This window comes from Lethenteron reissneri, chromosome 55, assembly GCF_015708825.2.
Source record: "Lethenteron reissneri isolate LAM-NWPU_2019-01 chromosome 55, ASM1570882v1, whole genome shotgun sequence".
Taxonomy (NCBI): Eukaryota; Metazoa; Chordata; class Hyperoartia; order Petromyzontiformes; family Petromyzontidae; genus Lethenteron; species Lethenteron reissneri.
This window is the reverse complement of record NC_083833.1, coordinates 6,034,706-6,050,206: the sequence shown is the minus strand read 5'-3', so window position 1 is coordinate 6,050,206 and position 15,501 is coordinate 6,034,706. Positions and strand designations below refer to the sequence as shown.

Below are 15,501 nucleotides of genomic sequence, written 5' to 3'. Positions count from 1 at the left end.
TAGCCTTGAACCGACCGTTGGTGCAAGTGCTGTTAGCGGGTAGCACCTATGAATGCCGGCACGAGCACACGAAGGGGTGGGTGGCCCACACCACGCCCGACCGCCTTTGTCTCCCCATTGGCGATGTTTACACACCGCACCAGGTACTCATTTGAGGCTGAATCCACCTAGGGCAGGCCCCAGGACCGGTTCAGATAATCGTCACCGGTGTTGGCCCGTGAGCGGGGATCGAACTCGGGTCGTCGGGTTCGTAGCGCGGCGTAGCGCTAACCTGCTACACCGCCGGTCCCCACAGACACGCACGCACATACACACGCGCACACAGACACACACACAACAACAACAACCGCCATTCGCCACTAAGTGGCGGTGACGTCATCACGACGCTTGTGCCAGGCCAAGTGCACCTTGAGGCCACGTGAAGTGTCGAACGCCCGCTGGCAGGAGGTCACGGGGCAGACCCAGCAGGTGCCACGGGTCGACTGACCGAGATGACCGAGATGACTGGCTGATGCACCACCTGTGCCCCCTACTGTACCACCCGGCGCTCCGCTCGTTGTTGTGAGCGTCGCTCCTCCGCCCTCCGTTGTTGTTGGAGGGCGACTGCCTCCAACTGCCCAGTAGCGTCCTTCACGAGCCTCCTCCACTGAGGCCGATACACACACACGCGCACAGGTCTACAAGCACATACACATCCACACCCGCACAAAAATCAAAATATCAACACCGCACCCACTTGGCAATTCACCCCCCCCAACCCCCCTCCTCCCTCCCCTCCCCTTCCCACACCTCTGGAGACGCGAGCACATTTATTCCAACCCTGGGCTGAACAAAACGAACCATTCAATTCCAACGTGCAAGCGAGGAGACGCCCCCTATGGCATTGTAACATTCAATGCAATGTTCATTTTGTCCGTTTAGCCAGTTGCCCAGCTATAGTTTGTAACGGAATATCCGCGATGCGTCAGCACAGAAACAAGGATGGCAATAGCAGCGCGATGCGTTACGGAGGGAGAGGAAACCTGGGAATTGAACGCTTCGGAGGAACAGGGAACATTGGAACAGAACGCGTCTGAGGAACAGAAAAGATGGGAAAAGAAACTCGTCGGAGGAACAGGCAAACATCGGGACAGAACGCATCAGAGGAACAGGCAACATTGGAACTGAACGGGTCAGAGGAACAGGCAACACCATAACAGAACCCTTCTGAGAAACAGGCAACATCGGGAAAGAACTCGTCAGAGGAACAGGCAATACGATAACAGAACTACTCAGAGGAACAGGCAACATCGGGACAGAACGCACCGGCGGTACAGCAACAATAACGCGCACAGAAAAAAAATTAACAATTCTCACGAAATAAGAGAAGTACTGCAGCAGAAAACAAATCCAAGGACGAGGTAGTGAACGTGAGGCGACCACTACGGCGCGAGTAACAAGTATAACCCGTAAAAACAAAGTTTTTTCACTATAAATCCTTTATATGCGTGGCATCGGGGCGGCTAGAGTCCTCTCGTCCTCTGGCTTGAGATGGCTGCCACCTATGGGTCAGATGATTGTCTGGCACCATTAAGCAATTGGTAATTACATATAAAAAAAAATTCCTACAAAGTGTAACATTTTGGGAATTTTTTTTCAGGAAAATGCATTGTCACGTACAACGAGTCTGTGTGCAAAATGTCAGCTCGATTAGATCACGGGGAAGTGGGGTAAAAAACGAGTGAAAGATTTGCACGGTCCTAAGCAAGCAAGCGAACTTAATATAAAGGATTTAAAACAACCTTCACGGCGACGTCGCATTCGCCGAAACAATAACGCCAGCTCCACAATGTTTTTTTCGGTAAAGTCACGTAGATAAAAAATTAAAATTAAACCCTTCTTGGTTCTTTCGGTAAAGTCACGTAGAAAGAAATTAATAAAATAATAAAAATAAACAATAAATAATTCTCACGACGTTTCGGCCAATTATTATTTTATTATGTTTTATTTTTTATTATCTTATTAATTTATTTCTACGTGACTTTACCGAAAGAACCAAGAAGATGAATCCCTGCAGTCACGAAAGCTTTAAATCGAAAATTAAAATTAAAATTAATGAAGTACGATAGCTTGTGTTGCCTCCGAAACGTCGTGATTTTATTTTATTTTTATTTTACTCTTATTCATTTAAATGTTATTTTTTAATCTACGTGACTTTACCGAAAAAAACCTAAGAATATAAATCCTTGCAGTCACGAAAGCTTCAAATCTAGAATCCACAACAGTTGCACGCCAGTTCCAGAGGAACTGGTGGTTTATTTTCTCTTGTCATTTCGTGCGACACTCAATGCCCCGGGGGTAGGTGGGTGTGTGTGGGGGGGTTGGCTCTCTGCACGCACTGCGTTCGCGTTGCCGTGATTGTCTGAGACGACCTTGCACCCACGATTTCAAGCGGGACAAAAAAAAGCATCTTTAGGTGACAAAAAATGTAATGAACAACGCGCCAAAGGCGACAGCGGTTATGCGGAGAGAGCATCGGCACACATGTGACCCGCCCGACACTGCGACTCACACACACACGCACAGATACACTAAACTAAAAAAAAATGTTTTACCAGGTAAGGCTATACAGTTCTAAATTTTGAAGCTTTCGTAACTGCAATGATTCATATTCTTGGGTTTTTTCGGTAAAGTCGCGTAGGAAATTTTTTTAACTAAAATTAATAAAAGTAAAATAAAAATCACAATGTTTCGGAGGCTACACAAGCTTTTATTAATTTTATTTTAATTTTTTTACCTACGTGACTTTACCGAAAAAACCCAAGAATAAGGCTATACAGCTCTTTTTTCAGAAGCGGCCTGGCTACCACAAATGATAGATTAATGAAGTGGTTCATCATCACTTAGAAATTTATTGCAGTCAGATTCTCTTAAACGCACGTTGATTTTAAATGCGTGGAGAAAAACTGGAGGACCTGGAGAAAATGCACGGGACCACGGGAAGAGAGAGAGAGACACGCAAACTCCAAATAGACAGCAGGCGTCAGGATCGGGCTCTAACCCAGGACCTCCTGTAGACCAGGCGAGGGAGTTAACATCTCGCCACGAGCAGAGCTCCTCGGCTAAGCCAGCCAGATAGCCATCTCGACTCACTCGCTCGCCAGGCTACACAGTGCTTGCCCGCTTACCCTGCCTACCGGCCTACCGGCCTACCCGCCTACCAACCTACCAACCTACCAGCCTACCAACCTCCCTGCCTAGCAGTCTACACGCCTACCAACCTACCCGCCCGCCCACCCGCCTACCAGGCAGCCCAGGCAGCCGACAGAGCCATGGAACAAGCCACGAGGGCGATACATTCTCGGCAAATCCGATTGTGACAGGGTAAGAGAGTAACGACGCAAACTGACACCATGAAAAATAGATAATGTGCAGTCCTCGCCCGCACCCCCCGCAAGGGGATAGCCGTGCCCTTTTCCCGCACGCACATCCATGCAAAGACAGAGGTGCCCCGTGTAGCCTTTAGCGGACGAGTGTGGCAAGTGCTGTTCCTGGCGAACGCCTTGCGAAGGCGAGCACGGAACATGCGCTCAGGGCGCCACGGTATGCGCGACGTTAACTACCTGGGTACGCGGTAGGTCCTGGGTTCGATCCCGACCCTGACGCCTGTTGCATATTTGGAGTTTGCGCGGTGAGAATTAACATTCGTTGAGGGTATTTGGCTGCAATAAATGGCCCGCGTGATGATGAGTCACTCCATTGAGCAATCATTTGTGGCCAAGTCGCTTCCGAAAATCAGCTACGTTAGCTCAGTGGGCCTTACCTGGTCAAATGAATCGTTAGTTATTTAGTTAGTTCAACCCGCTGCGCTTACGACTGGCCAAAATCCGCACCTCCGGTAAAGCACGGTCGTCTACGTACGGTGCGAAAAAAGTCAGCTCGACACACATACAAAACATACGTGCGTCCAAAAACAAAAAAAAACACTTTCCCAGCGGGTGACATTCGGGAGTGGAGTTTGCGGTGAATGTCTAAAACAATCTGCTGCGAGCTTCCAAGTCCAGAGATTTGGCTCTCATGACTTCCAATAAGTATAACCCGTAAAAACAAAGTTTTTCACTATAATCTTTTCGTCCTCTGGCTTGAGATGGCTGCCACCTATGGGTCAGATGATTGTCTGCCAGTATTAAGCAATTGGTAATTAAATATTTAATTTGTTTTCCCTAAACAGTGTAAAATTTTGCAAAAAAAAATTTCACGAACATTAATTGTCTCGCACAACGAGTCTGTGTGCAAAATGTCAGCTCGATTGGATCACGGGAAGTGGGTTAAAAAACGACCGAAAGATTTGCACGGTCGCAAGCAAGCACGCAAGCACGCAAGCAAGCGAACTTAATATAAAGGATTTAAAAAAGCCATGCCAATCACGGGAGGGAGCTGAGTGGCGGGGATGTCGGAGGTGTTGTGGGTGGGATGGAGGGAGGGAGGGAGTATTGGGGGGGAGGGGCTGTCGATCCATTGCCACGATGTTTATTCTTGGCAGCAGTCGCAGCGGACGTCCGGTGCATTTGTTTCCTTATTTATTCCGAAGTTCCCACGACTCGGCAGCTCTACGAGAATGTCCTGTCTCGTTTGCACGGACGTCCCGGTACCTCTACATGATGACATTTGCTATTAATAGTCATCATTATTATTATTATTATTTGAGAAAGAAATATCCGTCATGGGTCATTTTTTTTTCTTCCCAACGTGACAAATGTGCGTGAAATTATGGTGTAAAATGTGACGTTTTTTAATTTGTCGTTTGTTATTTATTTCGTACGATTTCTTTATTTTTAAACATCATTGTTTTGGGATATGCGTCGTGCCCAGTTAAATGTGTCTTGTTGCAACAACTGCTGTGATGGGCCGGTCTTGTGGAACATCAGTCGCGTAATTCTAAATCGAAGCTTGCTTGGGGTTTGGGCCACGAGAAAAAAATGTACCTGGCCAAACTTATTTTTGTCTGAATTATAAACACATTCCTGCGGAGGGAGCTGGTGGGAACGTTGGGTTGCTCGGTCAATGGCCAGGGTCAACGGCGGCGTGGTGTATTCCGCAAATATGCCCGACTGTGAGGGCGGGCACAAGTCGGCGTGAGTAGGTTAAACGTTGAGTTTTATAAGGGCACCACGGGGTGACCAGCCCCTCCCCACCTAGCCCCACCCCTCCCACCCCCCACCCAGCCCCACCCTCCCCACCCTCCCCTCCCCCACCCAGCCCCTCCCCACCCTCCCTACCCAGACCTTCCCCACCCTCCCCTCTCCACCAGCCCCACCCCTCCCATTTTTGGATGCACGACGGACGGACGGACACAATAATCCCCTGTGGGCTGGTGGAACCAGGTGGTTCCTACCAGTATTATTTATTTATACTGTCACATATGTCCATTTTCATCATGAGACCTCCTTTGCCAGTAACAACATATAAAGAAAGCCGTCCTTTGGTGTGGACCAATCAGTTTCAAGGACAATGCATATATTATCATAGTATGTTTTTTGTTTGCATTTTGACTGCAAGTATTGTGGTTAATGCAGACATGAATCCTCGTAAAAAGGTTTCAGTTTTGTTGGCAGAAAAAAGGGGAAAACCCCAATTATTATATGTCCAATTGTTTCACAAATGTCCAGTAGATGACGAATGTGCTGATCTGTTTTGCTCTATTCACACTTATTTTGAGGCCAACTTTTCAGCTTTTCCTTGCCAAATTTTATAACCTCCTATCGTCCATACTCTTTGGTTCTTTCGGTAAAGTCGCGTAGGTATAAAATAAAATAGATCACGACGTTTCGGGCGCAACACAAGCGTCCGTCATCAGGTGTGGAAAGCGTGGTCTGCTGCTGATGCAGAATGTTTTAAAAGGTGAAAATCATTACAGCTAAGTCATGCGTGTGACAAAACGGAGGTCTCCAACTCTCATTATCCATACTCTTAGGTTCTTTCGGTAAAGTCACGTAGGTAAAATAATAATACAAATAATAAAATGATAAATGAAATGTTGTTATTTTCATTTTTTATTATTCTATTTTTTTATTATTATTATTTTACCTACGTGACTTTACCGAAAGAACCTAAGAGTATGAATCCTTGCAGTCACGAAAGCTTCAAATATTTCATTATCTAGTCTCCTGACTCGCCTCTCTATGCACGGTGCCATGAAGAAGGACCATTGCCTGCAACGTCGTCTATATCAATTATACATTTTTTTTCTGCCCACTATTTTCAGAATAAGAATCAGAATATTTATTTCCACTGGAGGAATCTGATGAGCTATGAAGCTCTTTTTCACAAATGTCCAGGAGATGATGCACGTGTTTGTATTTGATGGTGTTGAGTTGTTTGGCTCACGTACTTGACTTATGCTCTCATCACACTTATTTTGAGCCCAACCTTTCAGCTTTCCTTGCCACGCTGTATAACCTCCTATCGTGCGATAATGGAAATAATTGCCGCGAAGTCATGATTGCGAAAGAAAAAAAAACAGCGGCAACATACCAAGGACGCTAACGAGGTGAGTTTTCAATCGCCGTGTTTTTTACCTGCTGATCTGAAAACGTGGATACCGATCATTAATGCAAAAACCCCTCCATCACCCGACGCAGGCCAGACACCGAAAATCATTTCTGCCCACACTTTCTTTGAGCCATTACGCAGTGCACGGCAACGAATTGTGGGTGTTTTCGCTCGCAAAAAAAAAACCACGCGCGCGCGCGTGCATAACGTTTCAGGGGAAGGACAGTCGGGTAATAATATAAGCAGTTTGCTGCTATTATTAATTACGTCTCCCGAGTGGCAGATGTGGGAAAAGTCGTTCGTGATACTATTCCCCCCGAGGCAAGGTCGTGAATTAGCGCTAGAGGAAGTGACGTTTCCTCGCGCGCATCAAGATTCAAGCAGTATAATTACCCTATAAATAACGCACCGCCAAAAAACGACCCTAATTATAATTACCGCGATTATTATTGACAGCGCCGAGTCGATCCACTGCTTTGTCGATGTCCGAGGGCCCTACGCCGTGCCATTTGTGGGGGTCCATTTGGTCATACTTCACCTCGCCGGTTCACTGGTAGAGGGAGGGTACCTCGGAAGGTTGCGAGTTCAACTCCTGGTTTGGTTGAATTGCGTGTATGGGATGACTAAGCCCCATCATCATCATCATCTGTCCGAGCGTCGATAAAATAAGCACCACTTTGTCGCGGGAAGCCAACGGTGGTCGTTACACCCAAGGATATATACTCGCCCCGGCCATAGTAACGTGGCATGTCCACCACTTGGTTCATTGCTGTCGACAGGCAGACAGCGCCGACGAATGGCCACGCTTCTCATTCGAATCGGAAATCTCTCTCGACGTTTTCACGTCTTGCGCGACCGGCAGTCGGACTCAGTCGCACCGATACGAGCGCAATGGTCGAGGGCCTGGCCACGCAATGCCACGATGAGACGAGCAAATCGTACACGTGTGTGTGCGTGTGTGTGCGTGTGTGTGCGCGTGTGTGCGTGTATGTGTGTGCGTGTGTCGACTCAGATTCAATTGAGTACCTGGTGCTTTGTGTAAACATTGCCACTAGGGAGACAAAGGCGGTCGGGCGTGGTGCTGGCCACCCACCCCCTCGTGTACCGTTCCGGCCTTCATAGGTGCTCGCTAACAGCACTTGCCCCTACTGTCTGGCAAGGCTATACGGGGGATCTTTGCGTGCGTGTGTGCGCGCGTGTGCGAACACGTGCACGCGCGCGCACACGTGTGTACCACGCGCACGCCACCACGAACGACGCCAAGTGTTGTCGCCTCGCCACATCAAGCCCCCCCCCCCCCCCCCACCACTCCCCCACCACTCCTCGCTTGCTCCCTCTCTCTTTTATTCTCTCGCTCGATCTCTCTTCTCTCTCTCTTTTGGACGCCGAGTTGGCCCGCAGTTCATAGCAGCCCGTGACCCGATGCGCGGAGCGGCTTCAAAGCGGCGCGTGACCGTCTACCCGCGGTCCAATATGCGGCAAATCGGCCACCACCTACCTACGTTTCCCCCGCCACCCTCCTCGTATGTACGTGTGTGTGTGTTGAATTGCTTTGGCGCCGTACGTCGTCAGCCGTGTCACTAGGGTGATGCGGGGGAGGGAAGGACAACAAACTCAACGCAATAGAAAAATTTCTAACATTTTTTTTGATCGAGATGATTAAGAGTTGCAGAGCTCCCGGCGGCGCGCGATGAAGTGGTAGCGTTTCCTCGTCTCACCCGCCACGCCACCCCCAGTGACCCCCACCACCACCGCTCACACCACCACACCACTCACTCACCACACCGCTCCCTCACCACACCGCTCCCTCACCACACCGCTCTCCCACCCACCGCTCCCCCACCACACCACTCATCACCACACCGCTCCCCCACCACACCGCTCCCCCACCACACCGCTCTCCCCACCACACCGCTCCCCCACCACACCGCTCCCCCACCACACCACTCACTCACCACACCGCTCCCTCACCACACCGCTCCCTCACCACACCGCTCTCCCACCCACACCGCTCCCCCACCACACCGCTCACACCACCACACCGCTCCCCACCACACCGCTCACCCACCACTCCGCTCCCCCACCCACACCGCTCCCCCACCACACCGCTCACACCACCACACCGCTCCTCCACCACACCGCTCCCCCACCACACCGCTCACCACCACACCGCTCCCCCAACACTCCGCTCCCCCACCACACCGCTCACCCACCACACTACTCCCCCACCACTCTACTCACACCACCACACGCTCCCCACCACACCGCTCACCCACCACCCAGCTCGTCCACCACACCGCTCACCCACCACCCAGCTCGTCCACCACACCGCTCACACCACCACACCGCTCTCACACCACACCGCTCACACCACCACCACCACGTTCCCACCACCACACTGCTCACCAAAGACAGAGACGCCCAGCAGAGTCTCTACAGACCGCGCGGTCTCCAGTCCAGATTAAATTCGTCCACTCCAAGCCTCTCTGTTTGTGTGTGCGTGTATGTGATGTGTATGTATGTGTGCGTTGTGCGTGCGTGTGTGCGTGTGTGTGCGTGTGTGTGCGAGTGTGTGTGTGCGTGCGTGTGTGCGTGGTGTGTGCGTGCGTGTGTATGTGTGCGGTGCGTGCGTGTGTGCGTGTGTGCGGTGCGTGTGTGTGTGTGTGCGTGTGTGTTTGATCTTTGTGTGTTTGTGCGGGAGCGTGCGTGCACGCGTGTGTGTGCGTGTGTGGTTTCTGCGGTGCGTGCGTGCACGCGTGTGTACGTGTGTGTGTGCGTGTTGTGGGAGCGGTGGCGCAGCGGTTAGCGTTACGCTGCTCTACGAACGTGGCGACCTGAGTTCGATTCCCGCTCACGGGCTAACACCAGGGACGATTATCTGAACCGGTTTCTGGGCCCTCACCTAGGTCGACTCAGTCCCACACCCGAGACAGCTTTCCTTAGAACCTAGTCTCAACTTCAAGGATAGGTGCATACATTATCAGAGTTTTTTTTTTGCATTACGACTGCAGGTATTGTGGTCTATGCAAACATGACTCCTTGTAAAAAAAATGGTGCAGTTTTGTTGCCAGATAAAAGGGTAAAAAAAACACCAATTATCATATTTTTTCTTCTGGCAAATGAGGTTCCAATGGTTGTAAATATTCGCTGACGTTTGCAAATCGATCTCCGCCGCTAACCGCTGCGCCACCGCTCCCCCTCGCCGTCCATCACCACCACCACCGCGGCGGCAGCAGCCAACCCAACCCAACCGAGCGCAGCACGTTTCCGTGGACATTCTCGAGTGTTCATCATTACAGCGCCTCCTTAATTAAGCCATGCAAATGCGGCAGCGGCGAGAGATGGAAGGGCACCCTCCCGCCTAATGATTGCGTTAATGCATGGCATTGTCACGGCCGCGGCGCGCGTGCGTGCGCGTTATTGATGGGATGGTGTCCGTGAACATTATTAATTCACCCACCCACCAACCCCACCAACCCCCTCCACCAACCCCCCCCCCCCCCCCACCAGACCTATCTCTGTTTGACCTGTTCTCACGCAAATGAAGATGTCTCGGCCGCGCGCGTTTGCAGACGCGTCAAGGTTCTCTGCCGTTGGCGCGCGGAGCGTTCGCGTTCGTTCGGCGATACTGACGCGGCTTTAAAGAAATACATAAAAAAAGCCGTGTGTTTGATCGGCGACGTTTCGGTCAAGGTGCCTTCTTCAGAGCGCCTTTTTCAGAGCACATTCTTCATGGAAGGGCCGTGGGATCAAAATGTCGCATTTTTTTCTAATTTTATTTTCAGGCCACTGTGTTTTTGACGAATGCGTTTAATGACACTGGTCAACAACAAAAACATGTTTTTCTGGCCTGGACTTTTGCAGCTGTTCTAGACTAATTTCAGGGTGCTGATTCCAAATCTGATCTCAGATTTGCTCTATCACATCTCATTTTATGCTATCGGCATACCCCATTTTCATTGATTTTACCCAAAATTAACTCTGTCACTTATGATTGCAAGTTGTTGCGAGTCAGTGACTGCTTTAGTGTTAAAATATGGTGCTGTATTTTTAGGATAGTGTGTTTATAATATAATTTTATGTAGATATCCACATTTATTTAATATTTTTTCTTCTGCAGTTTTTATTGAAAATGCAATATTTGATATCTCAAAAACCTGATGTGAAAGACAAAAACTGATGCCAGATTTGGAATCAGCACCCCAAAATTACCTTACAACCGTTGGAATACCTTATGCCAGAAAAAGGGTGTTGACCAGTGTTATTTTCGTACGCACATTGCCCGCTTGCAGCAGCAGCACCAGCAGCAGCACCCCCACGTTATATTTAATATCAGCGCAGGACTAATAACTGCACGCGGAACGCCTGTATACTAATTAATGTGCTCCTTGATCCAGCAGTGGAATGACCATGGCCGATGTTGATACTGTACCTTATTACTGGCGTGGAGCGGTGGGAAAAGTGGTTAGCACACTAACCCCCCTATTATGACATCTATTCAACCAGAACCTCGTGACCCACACGTGGCATGAGGAAGCCTTCATCCAGCAGTGGATGCACACTGTGCTGATAACAACAACGATAATTATATTGATGAGTCTATTATAATTACATGTAACGCAGTATTACATTATTATTTAATCGATGGGGTATCAAAGTGGCGAGATGCTAACTACCTCGCCTGGTATACAGGTAGTCGTGGGTTCGATTCCGACCCTGACGCCTGCTGTATATTTGGAGTTTGCGGTGTCTCTCTCTCTCTCCCCGTGGTCGCGTGGATTTTTCTCCGGGTCCTCCGTTTTTTTTTCACCCAGCCCAACCTCTCCCATCCCCCACCCAGCCCCACCCTCCCCACCCCAGCCCCTCCCCACCCTCCAAACCCAGCCCCTCCCCACCCTCCCCTCCTCCCCAAGCCCACCCTCCCCTCTCCACCCAGCCCTTCCCTCCCCACCCAGCCCCTCCCCACCCCTCTCCACCCAGCCCCACCCCTCCCATTTTTGGATGGACACAATAATCCCCTGTGGGCTGGTGGAACCAGGAGGTTCCTACCAGTATACATCTCTGTACTGATGAATGCACCGTGTGTTGTTTGTTCTGCATTATTTTCTCTACTAATGTATTAGTATTACAACTACTAATTGTATTTATCACTACTCAAATTATTAATGCTACTATTAATTATAATTAAAATGTATAATGCCCATTCCATCATAGGATCCCAATACGCACAACTGCTAAGTATTCACAACCTTGTTGCTCCCCACCACCTCCCGCCCTTGAGCCCACGGCCACTTGAAATGTAAAGTTGTTGGTAGTTTGAAAATGTAAAATATTAGTTTTACCCTTTGCTAGCACTACAATGGGCGTTCAGATGTTCAAAGCACCAAACAGATACCGTTCTCGCGAGAGGAATCACGCCCGCATGAATCACACGGCGGACATGTGGCAAAAGCATGCGCAAAAAAATTAACCCGTAAAAACAAAGTTTTTCACTATAAATCCTTTATATGCGTGGCGGCTAGAGTCCTCTCGTCCTCTGGCTTGAGATGGCTGCCACCTATGGGTCAGATGATTGCCTGCCACCATTAAGCAATTGGTAATTACATATCATTTTTTGTTTCCTAAAAAGTGTAAAATTTTGGAAAAAAAATTTTCACGAAAATAAATTGTCACGCACAACGAGTCTGTGTGGAAAATGTCAGCTCGATTGGATCACGGGAAGTGGGTTAAAAAACGACCGAAATATTTGCACGGTCGTAAGCGCGCAAGCAAGTGAACTTAATATAAAGGATTTAAAAAACCCCCGCGCACAACAAAACGTGCTCCCAACATCCACGCCATTGTCTTGAAACCGCTCGGCAGGTTACGCGTTGTCATTGTTGCAAAGCCTTGCTCGCAATCACGGCCAGTTGCACCCCCACCCCCATCTCTCCTCCTCCGACTGCCATCGTCCTCACGTCTCGATGGGAGTGCGACAAGCGGCCGAATTGTTATGCGGAGAACGGCACCACCACCATCACCACCACCACCACCATAAAACTAACGGCTCCGATCTTGAAGTTCGCCGTGGCGCAATCAGTGCGTGTTGTGTCGATTCGTTTCATTTTTATTTATTTTTTATTTCACAATTTGTTTCAACATTTTTAAGGTGAACTTTCGTTTCTTGTAGCTGAAACCATCTTTGTAATGCAGGGTGCTTCGTAAAAAATGTTAACACTTCTGAGAATTTGCTCTGGAGACCACCTGGGAAGATTCCAGGGGTAGCGTTGACAACGATGGCGAACGAGTGGAGATACTCTTTGACTTCGTGACGCTATTAACATCACATTTGTTATCACCTGACAGTGTAGTATTATCCGTTCTTTTCCCAACTAAAAACGATAGAACCGTGTAAGTTTCGATTTAAAGCTTTCGTGACTGCAGGGATTCATCTTTTGGCTCTTTCGGTAAAGTCACGTAGAAGGGAAATAATAGAATAATAAAAATAAAACATAATAAAATAATTCTCACCACAGACCTGTTCTTCACCTGAGGACGGCTGGTTGCGTTGTGGCCGAAACGTCGTGAGAATTATTTATTATGTTTTATTTTTATTATTTTATTATTTCCCATCTACGTGACTTTACCGTATAAGTGTTGACATTTTTTTTTAACCACCCTGTGTGCATTACTTATTTATTTATTGCCCGACTCGCTTTCATCCCGATCGCTACATCGACAGTCGCGTCCGCGAGACGCGGCACCACGAGACGCGCTGGGCCTCGTGCAATGCGGCCCCCCGCGGAAGTGGATATCGCAGAACTAGCTTTTGAGATCCCGTCAAGTGACCTCTGGTCCGCCACACGAGAGTCAAGTCCGTCACGTGACAACCAGAACAAGAAAAACATTCGAACACTCAAGAGCTGCGGTTCAGCCCAAATGAAATGCAGATAAAAAACTTCACGTGAATTTTTGTGTGTGTGTGGTGGCGTGTGTGTGTGTGTGGTTGCGTGTGTGTGTGTAGGGAGCGGTAGTGTAGCGGTTAGCGCGCTGCGGCAACCCGGGTTCGATTCCCGCTCACGGCCAACACCAATGTCGATTATCTGAACCGGTCCTGAGCCTCCCCTAGATCGACTCAGCCTGAAATTAGTACCTGGTTCGGTGTGTAAGCATCGCTACTAGGGAGACAAAGGTGGTCGGGCGTGGGGCTGGCCACCCACCCCCTCGTGTACCGTCCCGGCCCTTCATAGGTGCTCGCTAACAGCACTTGCCCCTGCAGTCTGTTAAGGCTATATACGGGGGATCTTTGTCTTGAACTGTGTGTGTGCGTGTGTGCGGTCATTGGTGAACATGTTGAGAAGCCTGTTTAATCGCAGGCTGGCAACGGCCTAGATTCGAACCCAGGGTTTTATCGGCACCAGCCCGGCCACCTGTCCTGCATCTGTTTCATTATTTTAGGGGAGTGGGGTGGGGGCATTAAAATGAGATGAGAGACGTCCTCAGTTACATCGGGTGCTGACGAAATCACTTGACAGTCCTTTGCAAGGCCGGCCTCGTTAGCCATGCGGTTTCGAGACAAATTGTCAGTTGCCGTGGGTGAAATCTCCGGCCGCGGATCCATTCAACTCACGTAACTAATTCGCGGGTTGTATAATTTCCCTGCAGCGGCTGAATTTCGCCGCGTGCGAACGAGACGCGGTTTGGCTCTCACGAAAATAGTCGGTGGGGAAAAGGGGAAAATAATGAAAACAAAATCTTGGAGAGAAAATGCCGAGGGATTAAGCGGAAATGGAAATGGACCTTTTCTCTGTTTCTCAGTTTGGAAAAAAAAAATCACGTGGAGCGAAACGAAAAAGAGCGGTGTAGAATTTACAAATGCCCTGATTTTAGAAAATTAATGGGTTTTCTTCCTCTTTGTTCAGATTAATAATGTAAGATGCTCATTTATTCACATAAGCAAAAATGTCAAATTACTTTTAGAAGAGCGGAGCACATTCTCTTAGATTGCAAATCGGGGCACTTTTAAGTTAGAGATCACCTTTATTAAGCTGTCATCAGAATTTTTTTTTTCATTTCCACTTAGATTTTTTGCTAAAACAATCATTTTTCTTTCTCCTCCCTCCCTCTCTCTCTCCCTCGCTCTCAATATCTCCCACAGCGACGGTTACCACGGCAATGCTCTCGGCTCCCAGCATTCCCGGGAAATTTGCGGTGATGACCCCTGACCACGGCAACGAGAGGTCACCAAACGCGGTCCCACATGCGTCCAAGACTGCCGGTACATCGCTCTCGAATCACGCTCGCTCGTATTTTTTTTCTTTTCGCATCGTTGTCTGGATGTGGAGGCGCCGGTCAAGGTATCAACTTTTTTGTTTACGTTTTTTTATGTTTGGGGATTTTTGTATTCACTGTCTCTTCTGGTCGAAAGACACATTCCCCCCCCCCTCCCAAAACTTTCACGAGCATAACCTGGCCGCAACTTACCCGACTCCCCTGCATCTCAAACACCCGCAATTGCACGCACGCAAGTTCAAGTTCAAGTTCATTATTAGGTAGAGCCCTGTGAGCCATTCGGCTTATGAATCGGGTGCAACCGCAACAAACAAAAAACAAAAACAAGAACAAAAACATCTTAAAGTGAATATATGACTAAGTGCAAACAGAAAATCCAAGAAAAGACAGCAAAATATTGCAGAAAAAAAGCACCGTACACCAACGGTGTGTGCAAAAATCCCAGTGGGATGCAAGTCAAACAACAACAACAACCACAAGACAACTTAGATTAAGGCCATCAGTCTAACTCTGTACAACAACAAACAAACATGGCCAAACCAATACACTTTTCGAAATCACCAAAATAAAGCCATGAAAGCAGACGAAGATGCCCCCACGTGGCCTCGAACAGGCCGAGGTGCACGAGGTGGGACCGCCGCCTCCGTCTTCCCGGCTCCCGTTGTTCATACGCCACGGCAGATGTTCGACAAGGCCACT

The 15,501-nt window shown here is 48.9% G+C and overlaps 1 protein-coding gene across 1 annotated transcript in view; it reads left to right on the top strand.

Annotated features, from left to right (window-relative positions):
- Positions 1-14,903, top strand: part of LOC133356816 (mucin-17-like) — a 137,181-nt gene extending 122,278 nt beyond the window's left edge. The window contains exon 5 of the mRNA XM_061574524.1: positions 14,669-14,903. The gene's annotated coding sequence lies outside the window, so the exon portion shown is untranslated. The remainder of the gene's footprint in view (positions 1-14,668) is intronic.
- The last annotated feature ends 598 nt before the right edge of the window (positions 14,904-15,501 follow it).